This window comes from Macaca thibetana, chromosome 6, assembly GCF_024542745.1.
Source record: "Macaca thibetana thibetana isolate TM-01 chromosome 6, ASM2454274v1, whole genome shotgun sequence".
In the NCBI taxonomy this organism is placed as follows: domain Eukaryota; kingdom Metazoa; phylum Chordata; class Mammalia; order Primates; family Cercopithecidae; genus Macaca; species Macaca thibetana.
In genome coordinates this window covers 101,122,271-101,149,496 of record NC_065583.1, presented here as the reverse complement: position 1 = coordinate 101,149,496, position 27,226 = coordinate 101,122,271, and the positions used below count along the sequence as shown (strand labels likewise).

At 40.6% G+C, this 27,226-nt stretch overlaps 1 protein-coding gene and 1 non-coding gene across 8 annotated transcripts in view; one reads left to right on the top strand and one right to left on the bottom strand.

Annotated features, from left to right (window-relative positions):
* Window positions 1-13,308: 13,308 nt before the first annotated feature.
* ZFYVE16 (zinc finger FYVE-type containing 16) overlaps window positions 13,309-27,226 on the top strand; it is a 64,800-nt gene continuing 50,882 nt past the window's right edge. For 4 of the 7 annotated variants that reach the window (XR_007726825.1, XR_007726824.1, XM_050795634.1 and 1 more), the window contains exons 1-2: window positions 13,703-13,822; window positions 17,267-17,394. The gene's annotated coding sequence lies outside the window, so the exon portion shown is untranslated. Of the gene's footprint in view, window positions 13,551-13,702; window positions 13,823-17,266; window positions 17,395-27,226 lie in introns of those variants that run through there. The other 3 variants (XM_050795637.1, XM_050795636.1, XM_050795635.1) reach the window with 3 other exon arrangements.
* LOC126957757 (U7 small nuclear RNA) lies at window positions 15,760-15,820 on the bottom strand. The gene has a single exon (XR_007726926.1). It is a non-coding gene; the product is annotated as a U7 small nuclear RNA (small nuclear RNA).

Sequence of the window (27,226 nt, the reverse complement as noted above, 5' to 3'; positions counted from 1 at the left end):
AAGCACTTTGGGAAGCCAAGGTGGGAGGATTGCTTGAGCCCAGGAGTTCCAGACCAGCCTGGGCAACATGGTGAAACCCTGTCTCAACCAAAATTACAAAAATTAGCCAGGTGTGGTGGCGCACATCTGTAGTCCCAGCTCCTTGGGAGGCAGAGGTGGGAAGATGGCTTGAGCCTGGGAGGCAGAGGTTGCAGTGAGCTGAGATCACACAACTGCACTCCAGTCTGGGCGACAGAGCCAGACCCTGTCTCAAATAGATAAATAAATTAATAATAAAAATCTGAGACAAAAAACTGATGAGAGACTTATTATGAGCTCTCATGATAGAGGACAGAATTCTTTTTAGTATATATGCTTTTTGCTGAGAGATCACTATTATAAAACTGCATATAATGAGCATGAGTTTTATTCTAAAATGCCAGGGTACAAGAAATATCACACTCTCGTATTTCCTAAATCAAATGTAATCTGTTCTGAGGTTGAAGGGAAAATCCAAACAATCATTTTTGGGACTCCCTTTGCATCCTTGGTGGGGTCCTACAAGAATGTTGGGTTTCTGTAATGTCAAAATCAAGAGGTTGAGTTGGTCCTTTGTTCTTCATGTTTGCTGTCATTGCTCTGCTGACTCCAGGATGCTGTTATAGAGCCTGAAGCCTGCCTCTTGGGCACTGAGGCTCCAGACAGTCTCAGAGACACACCTATCGGAGACCTTCTCACTATATTCAAACCGTGACAGCCACAGCCAAGTTAGCGAGAGAGTCACTGCATGCCCCAGGACTTGGTCTCTGCCACTCTGTGGTGAGTTCCTTCTCTTCTCACCTAAAGAAAGCTAAAAGTCTTTCTTCCAATGTTTGGAAACATGATGTCTTTTCTTGAGTATAAGTATGGAAGGAGAAGGTAACCCGAGTAAATATTTTTCTCCTAGCTATGTACAATGTTAAACTTATGTAACTCAGAAGGAACCATGTTTTCAGTTGTTCTCACAAAATATCATGATTCAAGTGACTAACAAGTAGAATGATTAATTTCACTTCTCTCACTTGAATTTCAGTTCTCTTTCTGGCTCCAGTTTACATGCTAACTAGCAGTGGAATTAGATGGCCAACAACTGGCTCTTCTTTCAGTCAATTGCCTGACGTTGTCAATTCCATCTTAACATGCTTAAGCTCCTATGAGTTTCCTTTTTATGCCTATATCTTTTTAGAAAGTTTAATGGTAGAAATGGCCTTTATTAGTTGCAGTGGGAAGTGGAAAGCAGGAGGGGATGCAACAGCTCCCGCTCCTGGGGCAGCATCCACAGACCCAGTTATCACCCTCCGAAAGCAATATGTCTATATCTTCAAAGTTTTTGTAGAGGAATTCGGCTGTGACTACCCTTAGATATATATAAAAGTAACTAATTGAACTAAGAACAGATTCTTACTGAACCTGTTTTATGACTCGATGGGAAAGTAAGAAAGTAGAAATCTAGCATTATAATTATAACTAAATCCTAATCTGATTTAAACTTAAGTATGGATGGGATGCACTGGCTCACACCTTTAATCTCAGCACTTGGGGAAGCCAAGGCGGGAGGATCACTTGAGCCCAGGAGTTCAAGACCCACCTGGGCAACATAGTGAGACCCCATCTCTACAAAAACTAAAATTAGCTGGGTGTGATGGCACCCACCTATGGTCCTAGCTACAGGAGGCTGAGGAGGGAGGATTGCTTGGGCCTGGTGGTTGAGGATGCTGTGAGTTGTGACTGTGCCACCACACTCCAGCCTAGGTGACAGAGCAAGACCATGTCTTAAACAAATTAAATTATGATTCCTTTGACCACTTAAATATTTTGTAGTATTATGACTATGTCAATGGACATGCCATGTTTATTACAGTATTTAACATTTGGTTGAAGAATGGTTAAAATGCTTAAATTTGTTTACAAAAATACTAAAAAATCTAGATATCTGATTTAATATCATATGTAGATTTTTTTGTATATTTCCATTTACATTGATCTTCTTTAGAAAATACAAGGGAACTGACTCATTCTTCTGAAAACTATCAATCAAGGGATAAATATTTTACTTCCTTTTCTTGCATAAACTTTTTTTTTTTTTGAGATGAAGTCTCGCTGGGTCGCCAGGGTGGAGTGCAGTGGCACGATCCCAGCTCACTGCAACCTCTGCCTCCTGGTTCAAGCGATTCTCCTGCCTCAGCCCCCAGAGTAGCTGGGACTACAGGCATGCACCACCATGCTCAGCTAATTTTTGTATTTTTAGTAAAGACAGGGTTTCATCATGTTGGCCAGGATGGTCTCGACCTCTTGACCTTGTGATCCGCCTGCCTCGGCCTCCCAAAGTGCTGGGATTACAGGTGTGAGCCACCACACCTGGCCTCCTACATAAACTTTATTTCAGGAGAACTAAATAGTTGTTAAGGGAACTTAAAAAATATATATGTAACGATATTTTAAACTATATAAAAAAGGTCTAGTCAATTCCAAGAAGAAATGATAGATTAAAACGACATCATTGGGGCCAGGCCTGGTGGCTTGTGCCTGTAATCCCAGCACTTTGGGAGGCCAAGGCAGGTGGATCACCTGAGGTCGGGAGTTTGAGAGCAGCTCGACCAACACGGTGAAACCTTGTCTCTACTAAGAAATACAAAAAATTAGCCAGGCGTGGTGGCAGATGCCTGTATTCTCAGCTACTCGGGAGGCTGAGGCAGGAGAATTGCTTGAACCTGGGAGGCAGAGGTTGCAGTGAGTCGAGATCACATCACTGCACTCCAGCCTGGCGACAGAGCGAGACTCTGTCTCAAGAAAAAAAAAAAAAAAAAATCGTCATTTGCAAACCCCAAATCAAAGAATGGATCCAAGCAGCAATTATTATTATTATTATTTTTGAGACGGAGTCTCGCTCTGTAGCCCGGGCTGGAGTGCAGTGGCCGGATCTCAGCTCACTGCAAGCTCCGCCTCCCGGGTTTACGCCATTCTCCTGCCTCAGCCTCCCGAGTAGCTGGGACTACAGGCGCCTGCCACCGCGCCCGGCTAGTTTTTTGTATTTTTCAGTAGAGACGGTGTTTCACCGGGTTAGCCAGGATGGTCTCGATCTCCTGACCTCGTGATCCGCCCGTCTCGGCCTCCCAAAGTGCTGGGATTACAGGCTTGAGCCACTGCGCCCGGCCCCAAGACGCAATTATTAATGGTTGTTAACATCACCGAATGAGAGCTAACAAGGTATTATGTGTTTCCTGATGGAAGTGCACAACACCGCTTATAAAGCAGCCTTACCAAAACACTAAGCCTGTATCAAACCATGCCTCTAGAGCTAACTGCAAGTTCATAGGAAACACAGCGGAGAGAGAAACATGTTAAAAGATACAATGGGGAGGATGTACGCAAAAAAGAAAAATGTAGATATTGTCAATTTTACAGGCCAAAAGACAACTTTTTTTCAAAAATAAATTGCTAGGAACAAAAAAGGAACAGGAAACTTTATTACACATGAACTAATCTCAGTATGTGGATCTTATTTGGATTTTGATAACCATTAAAAAATTATGACATTTATCAAACAATTAGAAATATGAATACCAGGCAGGGCGCGGTGGCTCACGTCTGCAATCCCAGCAGTTTGGGAGGCCGAGGCGGGTGGATCATGAGGTCAGGAGATCAAGACCATCCTGGCTAACAAAGTGAAACCCCGTCTCTACTAAAAATACAAAAAATTAGCTGGGCGAGGTGGCCGGCGCCTGTAGTCCCAGCTACTTGGGGAGGCTGAGGCAGGAGAATGGCATGAACCTGGGAGGCGGAGCTTGCAGTGAGCAGAGATCCGGCCACTGCACTCCAGCCTGGGAGACAGGGAGACTTCATCTCAACAAAAAAAAAGAAATATGAATATCAGTACCTAAATATCTGGTAATATTGAGAATTATTATTAAATTTTTTTCGGGAATGATTATGGTATTATTAGATTTTTGTGAAGAGTTATTTTCTTTTCTTTCTTTTTTTCTTTTTTTGAAACAGAGTCTTGCTCTGTTACCAGGCTGGAGTGCAGTGGTATGATCTCAGCTCACTGCAGTCTCCACCTCCTGTGTTCCAGTGATTCTCCTGCCTCAGCCTCCCGAGTAGCTGGGATTACACGCATGCACCACCATGCTCAGATTTTTTTTTTTTTTTTTTTTTTTTTGTATTTTTAGTAGAGATGGGGTTTTGCCACATTGGCCAGGCTGATCTTGAACTCCTGACCTCAGGTGATCTGCCTGCCTTGGCCTCCCAAAGTCCTGGGATTATAGGCATGAGCCGCTGCCCCCAGGCAGAGTTATTTTCTTTTGCAAATATATATTGAAATATTTATGGATGAAATAATATAACATACGGCATTTGCTTTCAAATCATATGGGCAGGTAATGGAACAGATGAAACTAGGTTGTCCATATTGAAGCTGGATTATGGGATTGGCTACAAGGGGGTTGACTGCATTATTTCCACTTTGTAGGTTTTCTACTTATCTTTTAAATATACGTGTAGAAAAATTTAGAGATAAAATATGTAATAAATGAGCTTTGCCTCAAGATAATCTAATTGTGGGGGAGAGGGGATAAAATAGGTGGGTGTTTAGATAAAAATAAGATCTGTGGCCGTGAATGTAGAGTAATTCACTTGCAAAGGAAAAACATGCTAGGAAACAATGCTGTTGCAGATAGTCTTTTTGAAGCATTATTTCAGTGTATCAATCAGAATAGCCAGCCACAAATCTCAGGGGCATAACACAAAGTTCCAGTTTATCTTCAAGGACAGACTGAATTATGCTGCGGTACTAAAACACTCTCAAAATCCCAGGGCACAAAACAACAAGGCTTTTTTTTTCTTCACTGAAATCCCACAGGGACTCAGGCTGATGGAGCAGTCACAGTATCAAATCTTGTCTATTGTTATGCCAGAGGGAAAGTAGGCTCAGGAGGATCTCACATTGGTGAGTAAAGAATTCAGTCTGGAAATGACATGTCATTTCTGCTCACAATTTATTGGTCTGAATCAGTCACATAGCCCTATTTAACCTCAAGGGGGTCAGGAAGTACACTGCCATCATATGACCAGAAGAAAGGAGAACTGAAAATATTTGGCAAATAATTTGATGAAAGAATCTGTGTCATGATGTTGAAGCTGTATTATACTTGAGCCTTGGGAATGACTGTTTCTTGTTGCCACCTCTAAGGCAGCAACCAGACACAAGTGCTCATTCGTCCTTTTGGTTTATTTGTGGCTTGTGATGCACAGTCATGCAATATATTGTATGCAGAGATTGCATAATAAATGTGAGGTAATAGGTTGTCTTAATTATTAATTTAGCAATACTTTTAAAAAGAAAATGTTCAATTCTTCAAGTGTTTTTTTCTCAGAAAGAAGAGGAGAATCACTCATGATTTATAGTCACAGTTAATATTTTAGTGGATTTCTTTCCAAACTTTTCTTTGCATTTAAAAAATTAGTTCTCATGATCATCAAAACTGTAACCATTTTTTTCATTAGTGACTGTCATAGTCTATTTGTGCTGCTATAACAAAATACCTGAGACTGGGTAATTTACAAAGAAAAGAAATTAATTTTCTTGCAGTTCTGGAGGCTGGGAAGTCAAAGATCAAGGTGTCAGGAGGTTTGCTGTCTGGGGAAGGTTTGTTCCTTCTATGTAGTGGTGTTTTGGTGTCCTCACATGGAAGAATGGAAGACAGTGAACCCAAGTACACTTCATAGTCCATTTTCACACTGCTAATAAAGACATACCCAAGACTGGGAAGAAAACGAGGTTTAATTGAACTTACAGTTCCATATGACTGAGGAGCCCTCAGAATTATGGTGGGAGGTGAAAGGCACTTCTTACATGGCAGTGGCAGGAGAAAACGAGGAAGAAGCAAAAGCCCGAAACCCCTAATAAACCTATATCAGACCTCATGAGACTTATTCACTATCATGAGAATAGCATGGACAAGACTGGCCCCACGATTCGGTTACCTCCCCCTGAGTCCCTCCCACAGTGCATGGAAATTCTGGGATGCAGTTCAAGTACACCCAAACCATATCGCCAAGCCCTTTTGTGTATTTTTTATTTTTAATTTTTTTTTTTTGAGACAGGGTCTTGCTTTGTCACCCAGACTAGAGTGCAGTGGTGTGATCACAGCTCACTGCATGCAGGCCTTGACCTCCCAGGCTCAAGCAATCTTTCTTCCCTAGCCTCCCTAGCTGGGACCACAGGCACACGCCACCATGCCTGGCTAATTTAACAAAAAAGTGTTTTATAGAGATGGGTTCTCCTTATGTTACCCAGACTCCAAGCCATTTTATAAGGGTCCTAGTCCTGTCCATGAAGGCTATGCCCTCATCATGACTTAATTATTTCCTGAAGGCCTCACATCTTAATACTATCATATTGGCCATTAAATTTCAACACATGAATTTTGGAGGACATAGTCAATCAATAGCAGTGGCATTGCTCCAAACAGCTGATCTTAATGGCCATGGACCAGCAGATAATTTTAACAAAGGTCTTATCTTCTTTAAAAAAATTTAAAATCCCTTTTTCTTGAAATGAGTGTTTTAGTATGGTTGCATAGCACTTAAATACCAGCGGTTAACTAACAGTTCCAGGTCACATTCTGTGCATTGTGGCAAAGAATCCCTGGTTCTAAAATTGCTTGTTAGCATAAGACCAGCCAAGAAACAGGAAAGAAATGAAAAATTGCAATACTGCAGTTGAGTTCAATTTGCTTTTGGTATTTTCTTTACCCAGGTTATTTATGAAAAAGGAATAGTTTTGGGAGTTCATATTATTGTGGAATTTAAGCCTCTTAAAATCATCAAGATACCTGTTTCTCTTGAAAATAATAAAAACTGGCTGGGCGCAGTGGCTCACGCCTTGTAATCCCAGCACTTTGGGAGGCAAGGGTGGAAAGATCACTTGAAACCAGGAGTTTGACACCAGTCTTGGCAACACAATGAGACACTCCAACCACCCCCCACCCCCTCCCGCCATCTCTACAAAAACATTTAAATCCCAGCACTTTGGGAGGCCGAGACGGGTGGATCACGAGGTCAGGAGATCAAGACCATCCTGGTTAACATGGTGAAACCCCGTCTCTACTTAAAAAAATACAAAAAACTAGCCGGGCGAGGTGGCGGGCGCCTGTAGTCCCAGCTACTCGGGAGGCTGAGGCAGGAGAATGGCGTAAAAACCCGGGAGGCAGAGCTTGCAGTGAGCTGAGATCCGGCCACTGCACTCCAGCCTGGGCGACAGAGCGAGACTCCGTCTCAAAAAAAAAAAAAAAAAAAAAAAAAAAAAAAATTTAAAAATCAGCTGGGTGTGGTGGTAAGTGCCTGTAGTCCCAGCTACTTGGGAAGCAGAGGTGGGAGGATCACTTGAGTCCAGGATTTTGAGGCTGCAGTGAGCTATGACTGGGCTACTGCTCTCTAGCCTGGGTGACGGAGTGAGAGCTTGTCTAATAATAATAAAAATAATAATAATAATAATAATAATAATAACTGTAGATTAGTCAATCATGGCTGGTTGGTCTAGGGAATAAATTGCCCAGACATGTTACATTTGGGATGATTTCCTCAAATGCAGAAACCACTGTTATAAACTGAGCTCTTTAGAGGTCAAAGCTGATACATGGAATTTTTTAGCAATTATGATGCAAACTTTGCCAAGGATTCTTTTTCGTTAATATTTGATTTGACACTGAATTTGATATGCAGATTTCTTTTTCATTTCAATCAACAAAGGAATTCATGGAAAATTTAATTGACCAAGAATCTACAAAAAGATCTTGTAACTTCATCATCTTCCATCAGTCTCTCAAATATTTGTTAGTAAATAAATGAATGATATAGTGGATTGTGAACTTCTTCATGGCAAAAAAACATGAATTATTCACTTTTGTAATTCTTCCAACTCCTAGCATAATGCACTGCACAGAAGAAGAAACACCCATAAACAAGTAAAGGTAATACAGAGTGCAGTTTCATTTGTGTGTGAAAGGCATTCGAGTTTTTAGTAGCTTGTTGATTTTCCTTATTACTCAGTCCCAACACCAAAAACTAAGCCACATTTCTTGTATTTAGTGTTATAAAGTAACATGCATCTCCAAAGTAACATAGCTACATGTTACAAAATGACATGAAGTCACTAGCTAACATAGCTACAATTGTTGAATCTGTTAACAAAATAATATAATCAATATTTTATAAAATAACAATTGGTTTTAAAAGTAATTTAAGGTTCACGCCATACTGACCATTTCTTTTTGCTTATTGAATATATGTGTAGAGAAGGGTTAGACCAGTTTAATTGAATAAGCTTTCATTTATTATAATGGTTAAGGAAATCACCTTAATATAATAAAACGCAATTTAATTCTAAAAATTCATGTAACTTTATCTCTATTTTCTTTGTCAATTCAAAAGCACAGCAAGATCTTGCAATGACTGCGTGATCAATAGGAAAAACAATGCAATTATGTTTAATAAACTGTCTGGGCTTGGTGGCTCACTCTTGTAATCCCAGCACTTTAGGAGGCCAAGGTTGGTGGATGGCTTGAGCCCAGGAGTTCCAGATCAGCCACGGGCAACATGGCGAAACCCTGCCTCTACAAAAGATACAGAAGTTAGCCAGGTGCTACAGTAGCGTGCGCCTATAGTCCCAGGTATTTGGGAGACTAAGGCAGGAGAAACACTTGAGCCACAGAGGTTGAGGCGAGTGAGCCGAGATCGAGCCATTGCACTCAAGTCTGGGCAATGGGAGTGAAAGCCTGTACCAAACAAAACAACAAAACAAAAAATGAATAAGTATTTGTTGAATTAAACACCAGTTATTCCTCTTTTTTACTGTTGACATAGAAAGTTCATAAGATTTATAATGTTTATCAACAAATCATTGCTATGTCATTAATTTATTGTTTGTCATATATTTCTAAAGAACTCAGAAAAAATATTGATTATTGGAGCTTTTCGACTTTATAACTTTAAGTAAATACAGTTGCTGTATTATATACAAGGATGTACAGTGATTGTCTGAGCACTACAACTAAAACTTTCCTTAGAGAATTGAAAAGTATCTCTCACAAGAACCAATACTCTATTATAGCACTTTGTACAAAAGTAGAATGGGCTGTTGATAGTGTATTCTTCAGTTTGCTGTTTTGATAAAGGCCTTGACCAGCAAGTGTTGCTGTACTTAACAAAGTAGTTATAACAGTGGGGAGAATTTCTGAACTTCAGGTTTTGTTTATGGATGAGCAACAATGTTCATACTGCAGGAACATCTGGTTTACTTATTAGATAAAGGCTGAAAATAGTAGGTGATCAATAAATGACAGCTATTTATAAAGTGGTTCTTAGTAATAAGTGATGATATGTGTGTCTGGTGGAACTGAACAATAGGAATGGATCATTTTTCTGTGCCAAAGTACAACTGACCAGATGTCTGCTCAATAAAGCTGGTCATTGTAGATTTTTTCTCTCTAGTCTAGTTAACTTTGTGTACTGCTTGGTACAAAGTTTAATTTTCACTAGTGTAGGGCCTTATGTAGAAGTTCAAAACCCAGTTCTTCTGAACTCACATTTGTGCTGCTGTGGTCATCAGAAAAAAAAAAAAGGAACTGTTTACTAGGAATTGGAAGAAATATACTAGCTTTAAACTCACTGGCTAAATCAGGGTTTCTCAACCTTGGCACTGTTGATATTTTAGGCTGAAAACTTCTTTGTTGTTGGGGGCTGTCCTATGAATTGCAAGATATTTAGCAGCATCACTGACCTATATCTATTAGATATCAGTAGCATTCTTTCACTTGTGACAACCAAAAATGCCTCCAGACATTGTCAAACGTCCTCTGGGAGGCAAAAATCACCCTTACCTCCACAGAGAACTATTGGGCTAAAGTAGTAGTCATTGATTTAAACTTTGGTTAGTTGGCTGATTTCATCTATTTTTGCTACTTTATAGATCAGAAGTTTTGTGGAACCCGAATTAAATACTCTTCCAAGGCATAATTAGGAAAGGTTATTATACTTCTAAACATCTACTAAAAGTATTGCAATTGCTTTGTTAGCAGATTAAATTTCTATTAGACATTTGGCATTAAAAGGTAATCAAAGGCTATAAATTTTATATGAACAAACTTATTACTTTTCTTTAAAAAACAAAAACAGAAACAAAAACAAAGCAAACAAGCCTTTATATAGTGACAAACATGTGGAGTGGTCATCAAGTCCCTGTATCTTATTCTCAGTTTAGTAGACTAAGAAATTCAGTTTTAAAATGTATTTGCAAGTAATTGTGCTCCGGGGAACTTATACATGCATTAGCCAAATTCATAGGATACTGATATAACAACATGAATGTAACTGATCAATTTATAAAAAGAAATATAACCATCAAGAATAACAATCGTTAGGCTGGCACAGTGGCTAATGTCTGTAATCCCAGCACTTTGGGAGGTTGGCTGACTGATTACCTGAATTTGAATTCTAATTGGGAGGATTGCCTGGACCCTGAAGTTTGAGACCAGTCTGGGCAATATGGTGAAACCTCGTCTCTAAAAAAATAAAAATAAAAATTATCTGGGCGTGGTGATGCACACCTGTGGTCCCAGCTACTCCAGAGGCTGAGATAGGAGGATCACTTGGGCCCTAGGAGTTGGGGCTGCAGTGAGCCATGATCCAACCACTGTATTTCAGCCTGAGTGATACAGTAAGATCCTGTCTAAAAAAAAAAAAAAAAAAAGAATAACAGTTATCAGTTATTCATTTACAGTCAGTGCTTAAGTACTTTATATGGATTATCTCAATCAATGTATTAGTTCTATTAGCATTTGACTATAGGAGCATCTAAGCTTAGGAAATTTAGGTTACACAGCTAGTAGGTTATAGAATTAGAATTCAAATTCAGGTAATCAGACTCTAAAGACCATACTTGTAATGACAGGGGAAATGGATTCTTATGTTTCCTAGGCAAATTATCACACCTGTTACATTAGAGGTTTTTTTTCTTTTTCCCCCAGAATATAAAGGTAATATATAAACATTGTAGAAAATGTAGACTGTCCAGGACAATAACATCTATATTATAATCAGATAGACATGACTACTGTCAACATTTTGATATGCTTTCTTCACTCTTTTACATATATTGTATACTGTAGCTGACCTCATACTACATAGGCAATGTTAAATATTTTTAAATATTTAAAATGTTTTTTCATGAGGTAACTTCCTCAGGTCATTAAAAATTCGTTGTAAACATAATTTTAATAGTTTTAATCACATATATGCGGTAATTATTTTAACCATTCTCTTAATGTTGGATTTTTTACTTTTATCAATTTATTTACCATGGTTAAGTATCTTTCCATAGAGATCTTCATGTTCTGGACTATCTCCTTATAATTTCCAAAAGAGAAATGATGAAATTAGGTCACATGAACACCCGTAAAGTTCTTGACATGATTTGACAAATAACTTTCCAAAATCTTTGTCCTAATTTATATCCCTCCCAGGGTGTAAGTGTCCGCTTTACTCTTCTGTCACCCATGGAGTTTATTCACATTTTAAACAGATCGGGTAATTAGATGCCTGGGAAATAACCTCTCTTTTGTCTCTGTTTATTATTAATGACTTTGAACATTGATTGGTAAAATGTGTAGTAGGCATTTAAATTTCATATTTTGTGAACTGATCATTGTATATACTTTCCCCATTGATCTATTTAAGGTGTTCGTGTCTTTTTTCTATTCTCTTTGTCCTTTTACTTTACTATATAAATACTTCTGTCCCCAATATGCATTTGTGTATATGAGTCTCTGCTACTAGACTGTGGTTCCCCATAGACAGTGGCCCCATTTTATTTTATCTGTGAAGAATGCCTAACACATAGTAGGAAAAAGGCATACTGTACTTTGTAGAATTATTCTTAGGATTAAATGACATAATGTAAGCAAAGCATCTAACACACTGTCACAAAGCAGATGCTCAATACATACATTAGTTTAGGCAATCAAAAGTTTTGCTATTTCATTTTGTTGTTTAGGAAAACAAAGGTTAGAGATTCAATATCTTTCAAAGATCGGGAACTATAGCTGTAAACTGCAGATTTAAGATGTGAACCCTGATTCTCAAATCTTTCATCACAAATCACATGTGGCTGGAATACTCGAAAAATTATAATTCTTGCAATTCTTTTTTTCTTTTTTGAGAGTGAGTCTTGCTCTGTCGCCCAGGCTGGAGTGCAGTGGCCCGATTTTGGCTCACTGCGACCTCCGCCTCCTGGGTTCAAGCGATTCTCCTGCCTCAGCCTCCCGAGTAGCTGGGATTACAGGTGCCGGCCACCACACCCAGCTAATTTTTGTATTTTTAGTAGAGACGGGGTTTCACCATGTTGGCCAGTTTGGTCTCGAACTCCTGACCTCAGGTAATTCGCTTGCCTCGGCCTCCCAAAGTGCTGGGGTTACAGACAGGCGTGAGCGCCCGGCCAATTCTTGCAATTTTTGAAAGATCAGTATGAACTGTGGGCTGTTAAACCTTTGAGGAACTGCTTTTTCCCTGTATCTGTCTGTATCGGATCCCATATGTATGTCTCTTCCCTTGTTTTTATTTTTATTTTTTTTTAGAGACACGGTCTGATTCTGTCGCTCAGGCTGGGATGCAGTGTTGCCACCAGAGCTCACTGCAGCCTTGACCTCCTGGGCATCAGTGATCCTCCCACTTCAAACTCTGAGCCAGTAGCTGGGACTACAGGAACGTGCCAACACGCCCGGCTAATTTTTTAATTTTCATTTTTAGTATTGACAGGGTCTTGCTATGTTGCCCAAGCCCGTCTGGAACTTCTGACTTCTAGCGATCCTCCCGCCTCCACCTCCCAAAGTGCTGGGATTACAGGCGTGAGCCACCGCGCCCGGTCTCTCATTTAAATTTCTTGGAAACTTGTGGTAAAAATAGCAAAGCTCAACAAGCAAATATACATCAAGTGAGTGACATTTTATTTCTCCATCAGAGCAGTCAGCTTTTGCTTTTAGACAGGGAGACAGCTGTTCTAGTGGCCGCTTTAAAAAAAACGAAACAAAACATTCAGAACTAACGCAGCGAAGGGAAGGAAAGGGATGTCCAGTCAGCTGGAGTGGCTTGGAGCTCGGGGTTGGCTGGGAGCATTTTTATTGCTGCCGGGAGGAAAAAGGGGAAGCGGGGGAAGTGGGGGGGGGGGGGGCAGTCTGTTGTAAAATCAGTTTGAAGTAAACAAAAAGTTAGGTTTTCCGAGGGGCCAGCAGCGCGGAGAGCAGGCCCAGCCAGCTGCCAGGAAGGCAGGTCTGTCCAGTAGAAACCGGAACGCCGCGCAGGCTCAGCGGAGGGCTACGGCTGGGGCCGGAGAAGCTGCCTCTAGGTTAGCGAAGGGTAAAGGAAGTCAGACACTGACGCGAGAGGCCTCCCGATCCGCAATCGAGTGGAAAACCGAGTCCCGATCTAAGGCCGAATCATCAGGCTTCCCGGTCACCCTAGAACCCACTCGGGCACTTCCGGTAAGAAGTCTAGCGCCCCCTGCTCGGAACCTGCATCGTAGTGCGCAGGCGCCCCGGACCTGGAGACAGCCGGGGACGCCGAGGTAGGAGGCGTGTGAGCCGAAGAGGAAAGCCTCCTCTGCGCCTGCGCTCTCTGCGCTGCCCGGGGGGCGGGGAAAGAAACCCTGAGCCGGCGGCTGGCACTCCCAGGACTCCCGGCCGGGGTCGCTCTTCACTCCTCAGCGTGACGTCGTGTCGAGTTCCCAAAAAGCTCCGCCGGGGCTGTAGGGGAGGTAAGAGCCCCCCGTGACCGGTCGTCTCGGCCTCCCCTCAGCCCTGCTGTTCCCACAGAGGGGGCGGGGTGACCGCTGGACCCGCCGACCTGGGCGCTGGGTCTGGCCCTCTTCCTCTGCGGACAGAGCCTGGGCCCCGACCGATTCCTTTTCCGAGCCCCCGGAGCTGGCCGGGGAACTCTGGCCCTCCAATCTGATGTCCCTTCCTGGAGCCTGAAGGGCCAGACCGGACTGGACCGAGAGGGCAATCACGGCGGCTGTTTGCCCGGTTCCACCCTCCCGGGCCGCCGGAGTGGCCGGCGCTCCTGGGGGAGAGACCCCAGCGGGTGGAGGGAGAAGCGCCCTGGCGCCGCCGTCCCGCCTGGGGAGGGGCTGCGAGTGCAGAGGGGACTGTGGTTCTTTAGGAGTGGCAGAGGCTCGGTCCCCGCAGAGGAGTCTCATCGCTGCCGGTGCTCTCGCACTGCCCATTCCCGCACCCATGCATTTTCTCTTCGTTAGAGAACAGAAGGGTGCAGTGGCCGTCTTTCCCGCTGCCTTTCCTTTGGTATTTTGAGAAAGTCCAAAAGAGGACCTTATTTTTAACTCTTATTTGTACTACCGTGATTGCAAATGTTATGTTCCAGACTAAGAATGTTCTTTCTTGTTAGTTTGGCTAGTCCATACATTTGATATTAAGTGAATCTTTTCAATTCAAAAAATAGGCACTTTGTTGATTCAGTCAGATTCCTCCGTTTATTCACTTGAGCTTGTCGTCTCTTGAGTTGGCAGGAGTTTAATGGTTTAATCCAGTAGAACTATATGTAATTTTCCGCCTAATTTCTTCCCTTTTTTCCTCCCCTGGATATTAAACTGCATGCTTAGTGGCAAAAATTGAAAAAATAGAATAAAGAATAAGCAAAAATGATCAACCATAATTCCACCATGTTACAGTAATCACTTTTAATGTTTTGACTTTTTTCCTTTGAGTCTTTTTTACCCTGTGCATTTTCTTGAGATTTTATGTCGTTGGATTGTCTACTTTCCTTGATTTAAATTACGTTGTAAGCATTTCCCCATGTTTTTAAAAAGCTTCATAAAAATGACTTCTTGATTATACATGAGCAAAGTATCTTTTGAAACAGTTATATTACAGATAAAGCAAATTCCCATTAATTATCCCCAATCATAATGTTACATGATAGAATAGTGCTACAGTTCATTTAACATTATGATTGGGGATAATTACGCTTAAAAATTATTGAGGACCAATAGAGTTTTTGGTTCCTAGTGCTGCAGTATATTTGCCATTTTGGAAATTAAAACTCAGAAAACTGAAGATGTTTTATTTATTCATTTAAAAATAACAGACTCAAATAATTTTTGAGTGAAAAGTATTTTCTAAAACAAAACTTAGAAGAGGAGCGTGGCATTGTTTTAAATTTTTCAAATTACTTTAATATCTGATTTATGGAAGACAGCTGGATTTTCATATTTGCGTCTGTTGTGCTATCTGGTTTAGGTTGAAGCATATGAAGAAAACACCAGTCTTGCACAGATATGTAGTAGGAGAAGGGAAGATTTTACAAGCCTGCTGAAAGGCTCCTGGGGACATCCAGGGGTCCTGAGACCACAGTTTGAGAAAGCTGATTTAACCGTTTTTGGATTGATGGGCTGTTAGATTGTTTAAAATTGTACACTATTGCAACCACTACAACAGTGAACGTTCTTTGTGATGTTTTCTGGTGTATGCGTGCTAGTGTTTTTCTGTAAGTAGAATTGCTAGGTCATAGAGTTTGGCTTTTTTTTTTTTTAAGTTTGTTGAACACATTACTTTTGATGCCTGTATAATTTTCTGTTGTGCACTAATGTTGGTGATTTGATTGTTTCAACTAATGATTTGGTGAAATATCTTTGCATATTTTTAGTTGTTTTGAATTATTTTCTTTTTGGGGGGTGCTGGAGGAAGTCCAGTAAAAACCAGACAACCGCTAGATATATTCTAAAAGAGCTGTAACACATGGATTCTTTTCTAAAATTTCGAAAAAGATAATTGTTAGATCAAATATTAGGAATCTTTTTCAGGCTATTGGTACATATTGTCACATTGTTTTCCTGGGAGATAGTACCGGTTTATTTCCTGTCAGCAGTGTCTGTCATGCTTAAAAAACAAAAACAAAACACACACACACACACATGCACACGCTTACCAACATTGAGTACTTTTATTATTTTAAAAATTGTTTTAATTTAGCAGACAATAAATGGTATATGTTCTATTACTTTGCTAGTGCACTGAATATTTTTCATAATCTTACTGGTTGTCTGTTGATGTTATTTGTCCATTTATAGTCCAGTGTCCAAGTGTTTTTCTAACACATTTTTATCTTCTCAAATATATTGTAAGGAAACGTGCTGTACTTTTTTTTTTTTTTTTTTGAGGTGGAGTCTCCTTATGTTGCCCAGGCTGGAGTGCAGTGGCGCGATCTAGGCTCTCTGCAACCTCTGCCTCCTGGGTTCAGGCCATTCTCCTGCCTCAGCCTCCTGAGTAGCTGGGACTACGGCCACGCGCCACCACGCCCAGCTAATTTTTGTATTTTTAGTAGAGACGGAGTTTCACTGTGTTGGCCAGGATGGTCTCAATCTTCTGACCTCGTGATCCGCCCGCCTCAGCATCCCAAAGTGCTGGGATTACAGGTATGAGCCACCACGCCCGGCCTTAGGAAACGTGCTGTACGTTTTTTTAAGGAAAAGAACAAAATTATGTTTTCTCTGTTTGCAAGAGCACATGCCTTTTTTTTTTTGAGATGGAGTCACTCTCTCTCGCCAGGCTGGAGTGCGGTGGTACAATCTCAGCTCACTGCAACCTCTGCCTCCCGGGATTCAACCGATTCTCCTGCCTTAGCCTCCCAGGCAGCTGGGACTACAGGCGCGCACCACCACGCCCAGCTAATTTTTGTTGTTGTTGTTGTTTTATTTTTAGTAGAGACGGGGTTTCACCATGTTGGCCAGATGGTCTCGATCTCTTCAGCTCATGATCTGCCTGCCTCAGCCTCCCAAAGTGCTGGGATTACAGGCGCGAGTCACCTGAGTACACTGGCTGAGTACATGCTTATTTAAAAAAAGTAAAATAGTATGAAGACATATCATGTAGCTCTGAAAGGTTTATGTAATCCCTTTCCTACATTTATAGTATTACTAACATCATTAATGTTTGTTCCTTCATATATTTTTTTACTGTGCCTTTGTTAATTTTTTTACAACTTATTTGTAAAAATAGGTTTGCACAATGCATAAAGTTTTGTGATTTGATTTTCTTTAATTTAACATTATATGTTGGATATTTTTCTACCGAAGTCCATATAAATGGGCAAAGTTTTATCCTGGGTGGTTTTAGGAACATGAATTGTGATCTTCAGTTATCTGATGGCAGACTCTTGTCCTCTTCTAAATGTATTCTCTTCCTAGGTGATCTCATCCATTAACGGCTGTGTGTTGCCAATTCCAAAATCTTTATCTAACTCAGACTTCTCTCCTGCATTCCAGATTATTATATTCAACTGCCTTTTGGATATCTCTCCCAGGATGTTCTCAAGGTACTTCAAACAGTCCAAACGTGAACTCATGTTTTCCCTTAATCCTGCTCCTCTTTGTATTGCCTGTCATGGTCAGTAGCACCACCATCTACCCCAGCCACTCATGGTGGAAACCTGGCACTAATCCAGCTTTCTCCCTTGCTTTCAGTCTCCAAAAGTTCTCATTCTTTTGCCACTTTTATTTCATTTTATTATTTTTATTTGAGACAGGATCTCACTGTGTTGTCCAGGCTGGTCTCAAATTCCTGGGCTCAAGTTAATCCTCCCACCTCAGGCTCTGGAGTAGCTGGGACCAAGGCGGGCATCACCATGCCTGGCTTATTTTAGCCATCTTTATATCTGTTTCCTTTTTTTCTCCACCACACTATCTCAGCTCAGGCCTTCATCTCTTACCTTAACCATTTTAGGTGTCCCCTTACTATTGGTTTTGTTGGTTTTCTGGTTAATCTTCCATGTTACTGCCAATTTTTGTAATCATGAAGAGATTTTTGAAAGCCATTTTATTGTAAATATTATGAAGATGTTTTCTTAAATCTAAAAATATATAAATAGCCAAGTGAGTAAAAACCTAAAATAAGTTATATGTACACATAAATAAACCTATTTTAAAAGGAAGTATATATTATATTTCTTTTATGTCTTCTACTGAATATGGTAGCTTGTTGGCACAAAAAGTATGTCCTGATTGATTGAAATGGGAAATGTATACAGCTTAATGAGGTTTCATGTTAAAACATTTCAGTATACCATATTTACATTGTCATACCTTTTACAATTATATTATCTTTTTCATATCTTTCTTGGCACCTCAAATAACTTAATGCTTAGTAAAGCATTGCTATATAGATAGGAATGTTTTGTAAGTAGATGTTATTTAATGAGTTCCATAATTTATTTCTAAAAAATTCTCTGACTTTTGCTAATAAGAAACTACTTCTAGACCTTTCAGTTTTTGTACTTTATTCATTAAATACATCCTATATTCAGAGTTCCTTTACTGCTACTTTTTACTATTATGTTTAAATTTAATGTTTATATTTATCAAAGGGATACCTGTACATAAAGAGTCAAATAATACTTCAAGGATTATAATGAAAATCTGTCTGGGTGCGGTGGCTCATGCCTATAATCCCAGCACTTTGGGAGGCTGAGGCAGGAGGATCACATCAGCCCAGGAGTTTGAGACCAGTCTGGGCAACATAGTGAGACCTTGTCTCCACAAAAAATAAACAAAATTAACTGGGTTGTGGTGGCACGCACCTGTTGTTCCATTTACTTAGAAGGCTGAGGTGGGAGGATTGCTTGAGCCCATAGAGGCTATAGTGAGCTGATACCCTACCACTACAGTGCAACTTGCGCAACAGACTGAGACCCTGTCTCAAAAAAGAAAAGAGGGCCAGGCGCGGTGGCTCACGCCTGTAATCCTAGCACTTTGGGAGGCTGAGGCAGGCGAATCACCTGAGGTTGGGAGTTCGAGACCAGCCTGACCAACATGGAGAAACCCCATCTCTACTAAAAATACAGAATTAGCCAGGCGTGGTGGCGCGTGTCTGTAATCCCAGCTACTCGGGAGGCTGAGGCAGGAGAATTGCTTGAATCCGGGAGGCGGAGGTTGCAGTGAGCTGAGATGACGCCATTACACTCCAGCCTGGGCAACAAGAGTGAAACTCTGTCAAAAAAAAAAAAAAAAAAAGAAAGAGGAAAACAACAATCTTCTGCCCCAGTACCCTTGAATCCCACTCTCCAGAAGCAGTCTTTCTCAATCAGTGCTTTCTGTGTGAATCACTGAACAAGAAAAATGATTTGAGCAACTATTTTCTTAATTTTCTCAAGGAGGGTATGTAGCTAATATGATAGATGCATAGGAGAGAAGTTAGTTTTTTACATAAAATGGAAGCCTTAGGGCATTAAAGATTGATTCTCTCGCCGAACCTTAATTGAGAAAGGCTGCTCCAGAGTCAGTGACTTCAATTCCTTATCACTTCCAGTTTTTACAAATAACATATTTAGATATATGGTGATGTCCCCTTCCCATTCCTATCCTAATGCAATTTTAGGTATCGTTTACTAATTTCCCATTACAGAAGATGGGAGTTTAGGTTTTTTGCACCAACTCCTACCTTTAAACACTGCATTTCACTTCTCCTCTCCCTTCTCTATTACCAGATTAGTTATACGTTAACTTTTAGTTATTTGGTGTTTACCTCATTTTAACTATGTAAATATTGTATGTAGCTGAACCAGGTAAGTGTGAGGTTGTTTCCTTTCTTGTATGATTTTTGTTTTTCCTAGTTAATAATCATCTTAATTCTTTTGTACATGTACCTTTTATGTTTCTTTATAAATATATGTTTTATATCTTTTTAATGTGTCTTTTGTATTCTTTATTTGATCTATTAACCTCTTGAACCAGATACGTCAATCTCCTCTTAGTAGATTCAAACACATCTGATAATCTGTTGGTTTTGTAACATCTTTCCTGTAATGTGCTGGTCATCCTGCCTCCATCTTGATGGGTTGCTCTCTAGGCCTGTTGCACAACTGTCTTCCTGGACTGCCCTTTTACAGTCATCTGTGAATTGCATTTGTCTCTTCTGTGTGGGTAGCCTCTTTACTGGATTTCAGGTTTTCCTTTTTCTTGGTGTCTCCCTTATATTGGCAGAGTACATCTTTCAGTAGCTTCCTGAGAAAGACTGAATGGGATGCACATATTTTGGGTTCTTGCATGTCCATACATTTTTTATTTAACCCTCACATTTATGATAACCAATCCTTTGATTATGACCTGTTATATCTCTATGGAAGCTTTTACACTTATTCAAGAAGTATGTATTGAGCACATTTTATGTGCTAGGCACTGGCCAAGACATTTTGAACATATATACAAGATTGAAGGTGTATATACAAGGTGAACAAAAATACAAGATTCATGTCCTTGTGGAGCTTAAAGTTAGGGAGGAAGGAGTTGTTCAACCGCAAATATAATAAATTATACAAAACATTGGGAGTTTGTAAAATACATAACTGCTTTAGAAAAGAGAAAAAAGGAGAGCAGGATGGGGTGGGAAGTTCAGGAATACTGGGGAAAGGAGAGGTAGGGGATGCAGACTTTAGTATTAAATGAGGTGATCTTCCCTTCAACCATTCAGGTATTCTGAAATTTCACAATGATGTTGGTTGGTAAGAGTTTTTCATTCATGTGTTGGGCCCCAAATGGGCCCTTTCCATTTGGAGACCATATCTGTGGTGTTTTATTTGACAATTTCTTCTTTCACTCCCTTCCTTCTTTCTGGATTTCTTTTAATTAGAATATTAAACCTCATTAGATTGATTCTCTGATTTCTAATATTTTCTCTCCTGTTTTCCATCCCATTCTTTTTGTTCTGATTTCTCGGATAGTTTCTCAACTTTATTTTCTAACACCTTGATTGCATTTTAAAAAATAAACATTTTATTTTGGAACAGTTTTAGATTTACAGAATCACTGCAGACCGTATAGAGTTCCTGTATACTCCATACCCAGTTTATTATTAACATCTTCGATTAATATGGTACATTTGTTATAATTAGTGAACCAGTATTGATACATTATTAACTAAAGGCTATACTTTATTCACATTTCCTCATTTTTCCCCTAATATGCTTTTTCTGTTCCAGGATCCCATCCAGGATACCACATTATGTTGAGTAGTCCTGTCTCCTTAGGCACCTCTTGATTGTGATAGTTCTCAGACATTCTTTGTTTTTGATGCTCTTGAAAGTTTTGAGGATTACTGGTCAGATGTTTTGTAGAATGTCAGTTGGAATTTGTCTCATTGTTTTTTTTAATTTTAATTTTTATTTTTGGGATGGAGTCTTGCTCTGTCGCCCAGGCTGGAGTACAGTGGTGCGATTTTGGCTCACTGCAAGCTCTGCCTCCCGGGTTCACACCATTCTCCTGCCTCAGCTTCCAGAGTAGCTGGGACTACAGGTGCCTGCCACCACGCTAATTTTTTGTGTTTTTGGTAGAGACGGGGTTTCACCATGTCAGCCAGGATGGTCTCTGTCTCCTGACCTTGTGATCCTCCCGCCTTGGCCTCCCGAAGTGCTGGGATTACAGGCGTGAGCCACCATGCCCAGCCCTCTCTCATTATATTGGGGTGGTGCGTTTTGGGGAGAAAGACAACAAAGATGAAGTACAATTTTCATCAATACATACTGTCAATGTGACTGCCACTTTTTTTTTTTTTTTTTTGGAGTCTCGCTCTGTCACCCGTGCTGGAGTGAAGTGGTGCAATCTCAGCTCACTGCAACCTCTGCGTCCCGAATTCAAGCAATTCTCCTGCCTCAGCCTCTTGAGTAGCTGGGATTACAGGCACGCACCACCACACCCGGCTAATTTTTGTATTTTTAGTAGAGGCGGGGTTTCACCATGTTAATTAGGCTGGCCTCCAATTCTTGACCTTGTGATCCACCTGCCTCGCCTTCCAAAGTGCTGGGATTACAGGCGAGAGCCACTGCGCCCGGCCAACTTGCCACTTTTAATGTTAACCTTGATCACTTGACTTGAGGTAGTGTTTGTTAGGTTTCTTCACTTTGAAGTTAGTATTTTCTTTTTTTCTCCTGTATTCTTCAATAGAAAGTCACTGTGCACTGAACACTTAAGGAGTGGGGAGTTCTACTTCCTTGAGAGCAAAAATCTACATAAATTATTTGGATTTTTTTTTAATTGCGTGGGAGATTTGTCTTCTCCCCAATTATTTATTTAATCATTTACTTACATCAGTATGAACACATAGATTTTTTTTTTTTCTTTTTTGAGGCGGAGTCTCACTCTGTTGCCCAGGCTGGAGTGCAGTGGCACAATCTCAGCTCATTGCAACCTCCACCTCCCAGGTTCAAGTGATTCTCCTGCCTCAGCCTTACAAGTAGCTGGAACTACAGTCATGCACCACCACACCTGGCTAATTTTTGTGTTTTTAGTAGAGACGGGATTTCACCATGTTGGCCAGGATGGTCTCGATCTCTTGATCTCAGGTGATTGCCCGCCTTGGCTTCCCAAAGTGCCTGGATTACAGGCGAGAGCCACTGCGCCCAGCTGATTTTTTTTTTTTAATATGTTGGTTATACTGCTCTTTTATTTTGTCCCAGCTTTGGCCATTGGGAGCTCTTTCACTTGGGTGTTGTATCTCTTTGACTACTCCCATTGTTGTATGTGTGTACATGAACTTTTACTTCCTGGCATTACAAGATGCTTTGTGCTCATTTTGTTTATTTCCTGTCCTAGTTTTAGAAGCAGCCATTTTTCCGAGGAGTGTTGGTTCCTTTCATTGGAGAATTTTATTAGAAACCAAGATCTGGGTGCTAAGTATGTTTGTTTCCCCTGGGATGATATTGCTTCTAGGCCCTCTGACAAATACAAGGATATATGTTAGTATATATGTTAGTATGTGTGTTCATACTAACCTGTATTACACATATCTGTAAATATTTCTATGTGTGACCATCGGTATCAATATTAAGCTAAACATGAATTTATATTGATGTCTTCAATTCAAATCCATTACCAGATAGATTATTTTATCTTCCTCCCCTGTATAGCCGTAACCTCCTCCTTCAACAGTGAGAAACTTGGCTTCCACGATCAGTCATCCATTTACTTACTTGTTCAGTTTCAGTATACAGGTATAGTGATTTCAGAATTGTTAACCTGTGCCACTGTGGAAAACAACTTTATCAACTAGGGTAGAGTGCCTGTCTTTCTTTAGTCTTACGTATTCCACTCATTTCCAAAGGTCAGCACCTTATTCTTCCATCCCCTGTGATGAGGTGGTTTCATACATTCAGAATACAATTAAACGCTTTGTCACAGTCTGAGTGCCAATCTAGGATTCCCCCATTCCCTAAATAATTTTTTGAAAATTTGCGTGTTGAGGTTTATTCTTTTTTCTGTGAAGTTCTATGGATATTAACGTGATTATCTTACGTTCACCATTACTACTCTAAAAAATCTGTGCTTCACATATCCAGCTCTCCCCCACTGTAAACCACTGGCAATCGTTGGTGTTTTGCTGTCTGTAGTTTTACCTTTTCTAGAATGTTATATAATTAGAATAATGTAGTATGTAAATTCTTTTACTTAGCAGTATACATTAAGATTCACTCGTGTTTTTGTGGCTTGATAGCTCATTTCTTTATATCACTGAATAATATTCCATTGGATAGATGTGTGATGGTTTGTTTATCCAAATACCTAATTGCTTCCAGTTTTTGGCAGTTACGTTTATATGCATTCACATCCAAGTTATTGTGTGAATGTAAATTTTCAAATCAGATGGGTAAATACCTAGGAGCATGATTGCTGGATTATATGGTAGTATTAAGTTTTGTAAGAGACCACCTAATAGTCTTCCAAAGCGACTATACCATTTTGCATTCCCACTGGCAGTAATAAGATTTTCTCTTGTTTGGCGTCCTCAGTGACATTCTAGTAGATGTGAAGTGAATATCTCATTATTTTAATCTACAGTTCCCTGAAGACAAATGATGTTCAGCATTTTTCATATTCTTATTTTCCATTCTTATATCTTCTTTGCTGAGATGTCCATTCAGAACTTTTGCCAATTTTAAAATTGGATTGTTTTCTTTCTTCTTTTCCTTTCCTTTCACTTTTTGCCTTTTCTCTCCTTTCCTTTCCTTTCTCCTTTGCTTTCTTTTCTTCTTTCCTTTCTCCTCTTCTCTCCTCTTTCTCCTCTCCTCTCTCCCTTCCCCTCTCCCTTCCCCTCTCCTTTGCCCTTTCTTTTCGCCTCCCCTTTTCCCTCCCTTCTTTTCGACAGGGTCTGACTCTGTTTCCCAGGCTGGAGTGCAGTGGCACAGTCATACCTCACTGTAACCTTGAACTCCTGGGCTCAAGCTATCTTCCCATCTCAGCCTCTCAAGTAGCTAGAACTATAGGCGTGCACCCCCACACCCAACTAATTCTTAATTTTTTTTCTTAGAGATGAGGTTTCTCTATGTTGCCCAGGCTGGTCTTGAACATCTGGCCTCAATAGAACTTCCCACCTCAGCTTCTTAAAGTTCTGGAATTACAGGTGTGAGCCACCGTGCCTGGCCTTGGATTATCTTCTTGCCAAATTTTAAGAGTTCTTTTTAGATTTTTAGATACAAGTCCTTTATCAGATACGTGTTTTGCAAATATTCCAGTCTGTGACTTGTCTTCTTATTCTCTTAACAGTATCTCTTGCAGAGTGGAAGTTTTACATTTTAGTAAGATCCAATTTACCAATTTTTTTCTTTGATGGATCATGGTACTGGTGTTGTATTTAAAAACTGCTCACCAAACCCAAGGTTATGTAGATTTTCTCCTATGCTTTCTTGAAGAAATTTTACAATTTTGCATGTTAAGTTTAAGTTACCCACTTTGAATATGTTTTTATATAAGGTGTAATGTCTGTGTCTGGGTTCATATTTTTCATAGGGATGTCCAGTTTTTTCAGCACCTGTTATTGAAAAGACTGTCTATTCTCCATTGAATTGCCTTTGCTCCTTTGTCAAAGATAAGTTGACTACATTTGTGTGGGTTTATTTTTGGGGCCTTTTTTTTTTTTTTTTTTTTTTTGATACAGGGTCTCACTATGTTGCCCAGGCTACAGTGCAGTGATGCAATCATGGCTCACTGCAGCCTCAACCTCCCTGGTTTCAGCTGATTCTCCCCTCAGCCTCCCGAGTAGCTGGGACTACAGGTGCATGGCACCATGCCCAGCTTATTTTTTATGTTTTGTGGAGACAGAGTTTCTCCATGTTGCCCTGGCTAGTCTTGAACTCCTGGGCTCAGATAATCTGCCTGCCTCTGCCTCCCAAGTGCTGGGATTACAGCGTGAGCCACCATGCCTGGCCATTTTTGGGGTCTCTTCTTTTTTATTGATCTATGTGTCTGTTCTTTTGCCAATACCAAATTGCCCTGATTATTAGAACCTTCTTGTACATCTTAAAATTAGATAGTATGAGTCCTCCAACTTTGTTGTTCTTCAATATCATGTTAGCTAGTCTAGATTTTTTGTCTTTTCTTTTTTTATTTTTATTTTTAGTAGAGACAGGGTTTCACCATGTTGGCCAGGCTGGTCTCGAACTCTTGACCTCATGATCCACCTGCCTCGGCCTCCCAAAGTGCTGGGATTACAGGTTTGAGCCACCACGCCCGGCCAATTCTTTGTCTTTTCATATAAACTTCAGGATTAGTTTCTTGAGGCCTACAAAATAGCTTGCTAGGATTTTAGTTGGGATTGCACAAGAATCTAGAGATAGAGTTGGGAAGAATCCATATCTTTGTTTTTGTTTGTTTGTTTATTTTTTTGAGACAGAGTCTCTCTCTGTCACCTAGGCTGGAGTGCAGTGGTATGATCTTGGCTCACTGCAACCTCTACCTCCTGGGTTCAAGTGATTCTCCTGCCTCAGCTGCTGAGTAGCTGGGGTTAATAGGCACACTCCACCATGTCTGGCTAATTTTTGTATTTTTAATAGGGACAGGGTTTCACCATGTTGGTCAGGCTGGTCTTGAACTCCTGACCTCGTGGTCTGCCCACCTTAGCCCCGCAGAGTGCTGAGTGCTGGGATTACAGGTGTGAGCCACTGTTCCCAGCCTTTTTTTTTTTTTTTTAATTTTATTTTATTTTTGAGATGGAGTCTAGCTCTGTCGCCCAGGCTGGAGTGCAGTGGCACAATCTCAGTTCACTGCAACTTCTGCCTCCCAGGTTCCAGTGATTCTTTTGTCTCAGCCTCCTGAGTAAGTGGGCGCAGGTGGGCACCACCATGCCCAGCTAATTTTTGTATTTTTGGTAGAAATGGAATTTCACCATGTTGGCCACGCTGGTCTCTAACTCCTGACCTCAAGTGATCCACCCACCTTGGCCTCCCAAAGTGCTGGGATTAGAGACGTGAGCCACTGCACCTGGCCTGTATCTTAATACTGAGTTTTCCTATCCATGAACATGGAATATGTCCCATTTTATTTAGTGGTTTTTGTTGTTGTTTTTTTTTTTTTTTTTTTTGAGACAAAGTCTCGCTCTTGTCCCCCAAGCTGGAGTGTAATGGTGTGATCTCGGCTCACTGCAACCTCCCTGGTTCAAGCGATTCTCCTGCCTCAGTCTCCCAAGTAGCTGGGATTACAGGCGCCCGTGACCATGCCCGGCTAATTTTTGTATTTTTAGTAGAGACAGCGTTTCACCGTGTTGGCCAGGCTGGTCTTGAACTCCTGATTTCAGGTGATCTGCCCACCTCGGCCTCCCAGAGTGGATGGGATTATAGGCGTGAGCCACTGCGCCTAGCCTTATTTAGTTTTTCTTTTCTTTCTTTCTTTTTTTTTTTAAATCAGTGTTTTATACTTTTGCACATATAGATCCTGTATATATTTTGTTAGATTTATAACCTAAGCATTTCGTTGTTGCTTTTTTTTTCTTTTTTCTTTTTTTTTTTTTCCCACTCTGTTGCCCAGGCTGGAGTGCACTTGTGAGATCTCTGCTCACTGCAGCCTCGACCTCCTGGGCTCAAGTAATCATCCCACTTCTGCCTCCCAAGTAGCTGGGACTACAGGTATGCACCACCATGCCTGGCTAATTTTTTTGTATTTGCAGAGATGAGGTTTCACTATGTTGCCCAGGCTGGTCTTAAACTCCTGGGCTCAAGGGATCTGCCTGCCTCGGCTTCCCAAAGTGCTAGGATTACAAGTGTGCACCACTGTGCCTGGCCAGTATTTCACTTTTTAAAGGTGCTCTTATAATGGTATTTTAAAGTCCAACTTCCAGTTGTTCTTCAAATGCAAGTGACTTTTGTGTACTGACCTTATATCCTGCAACCT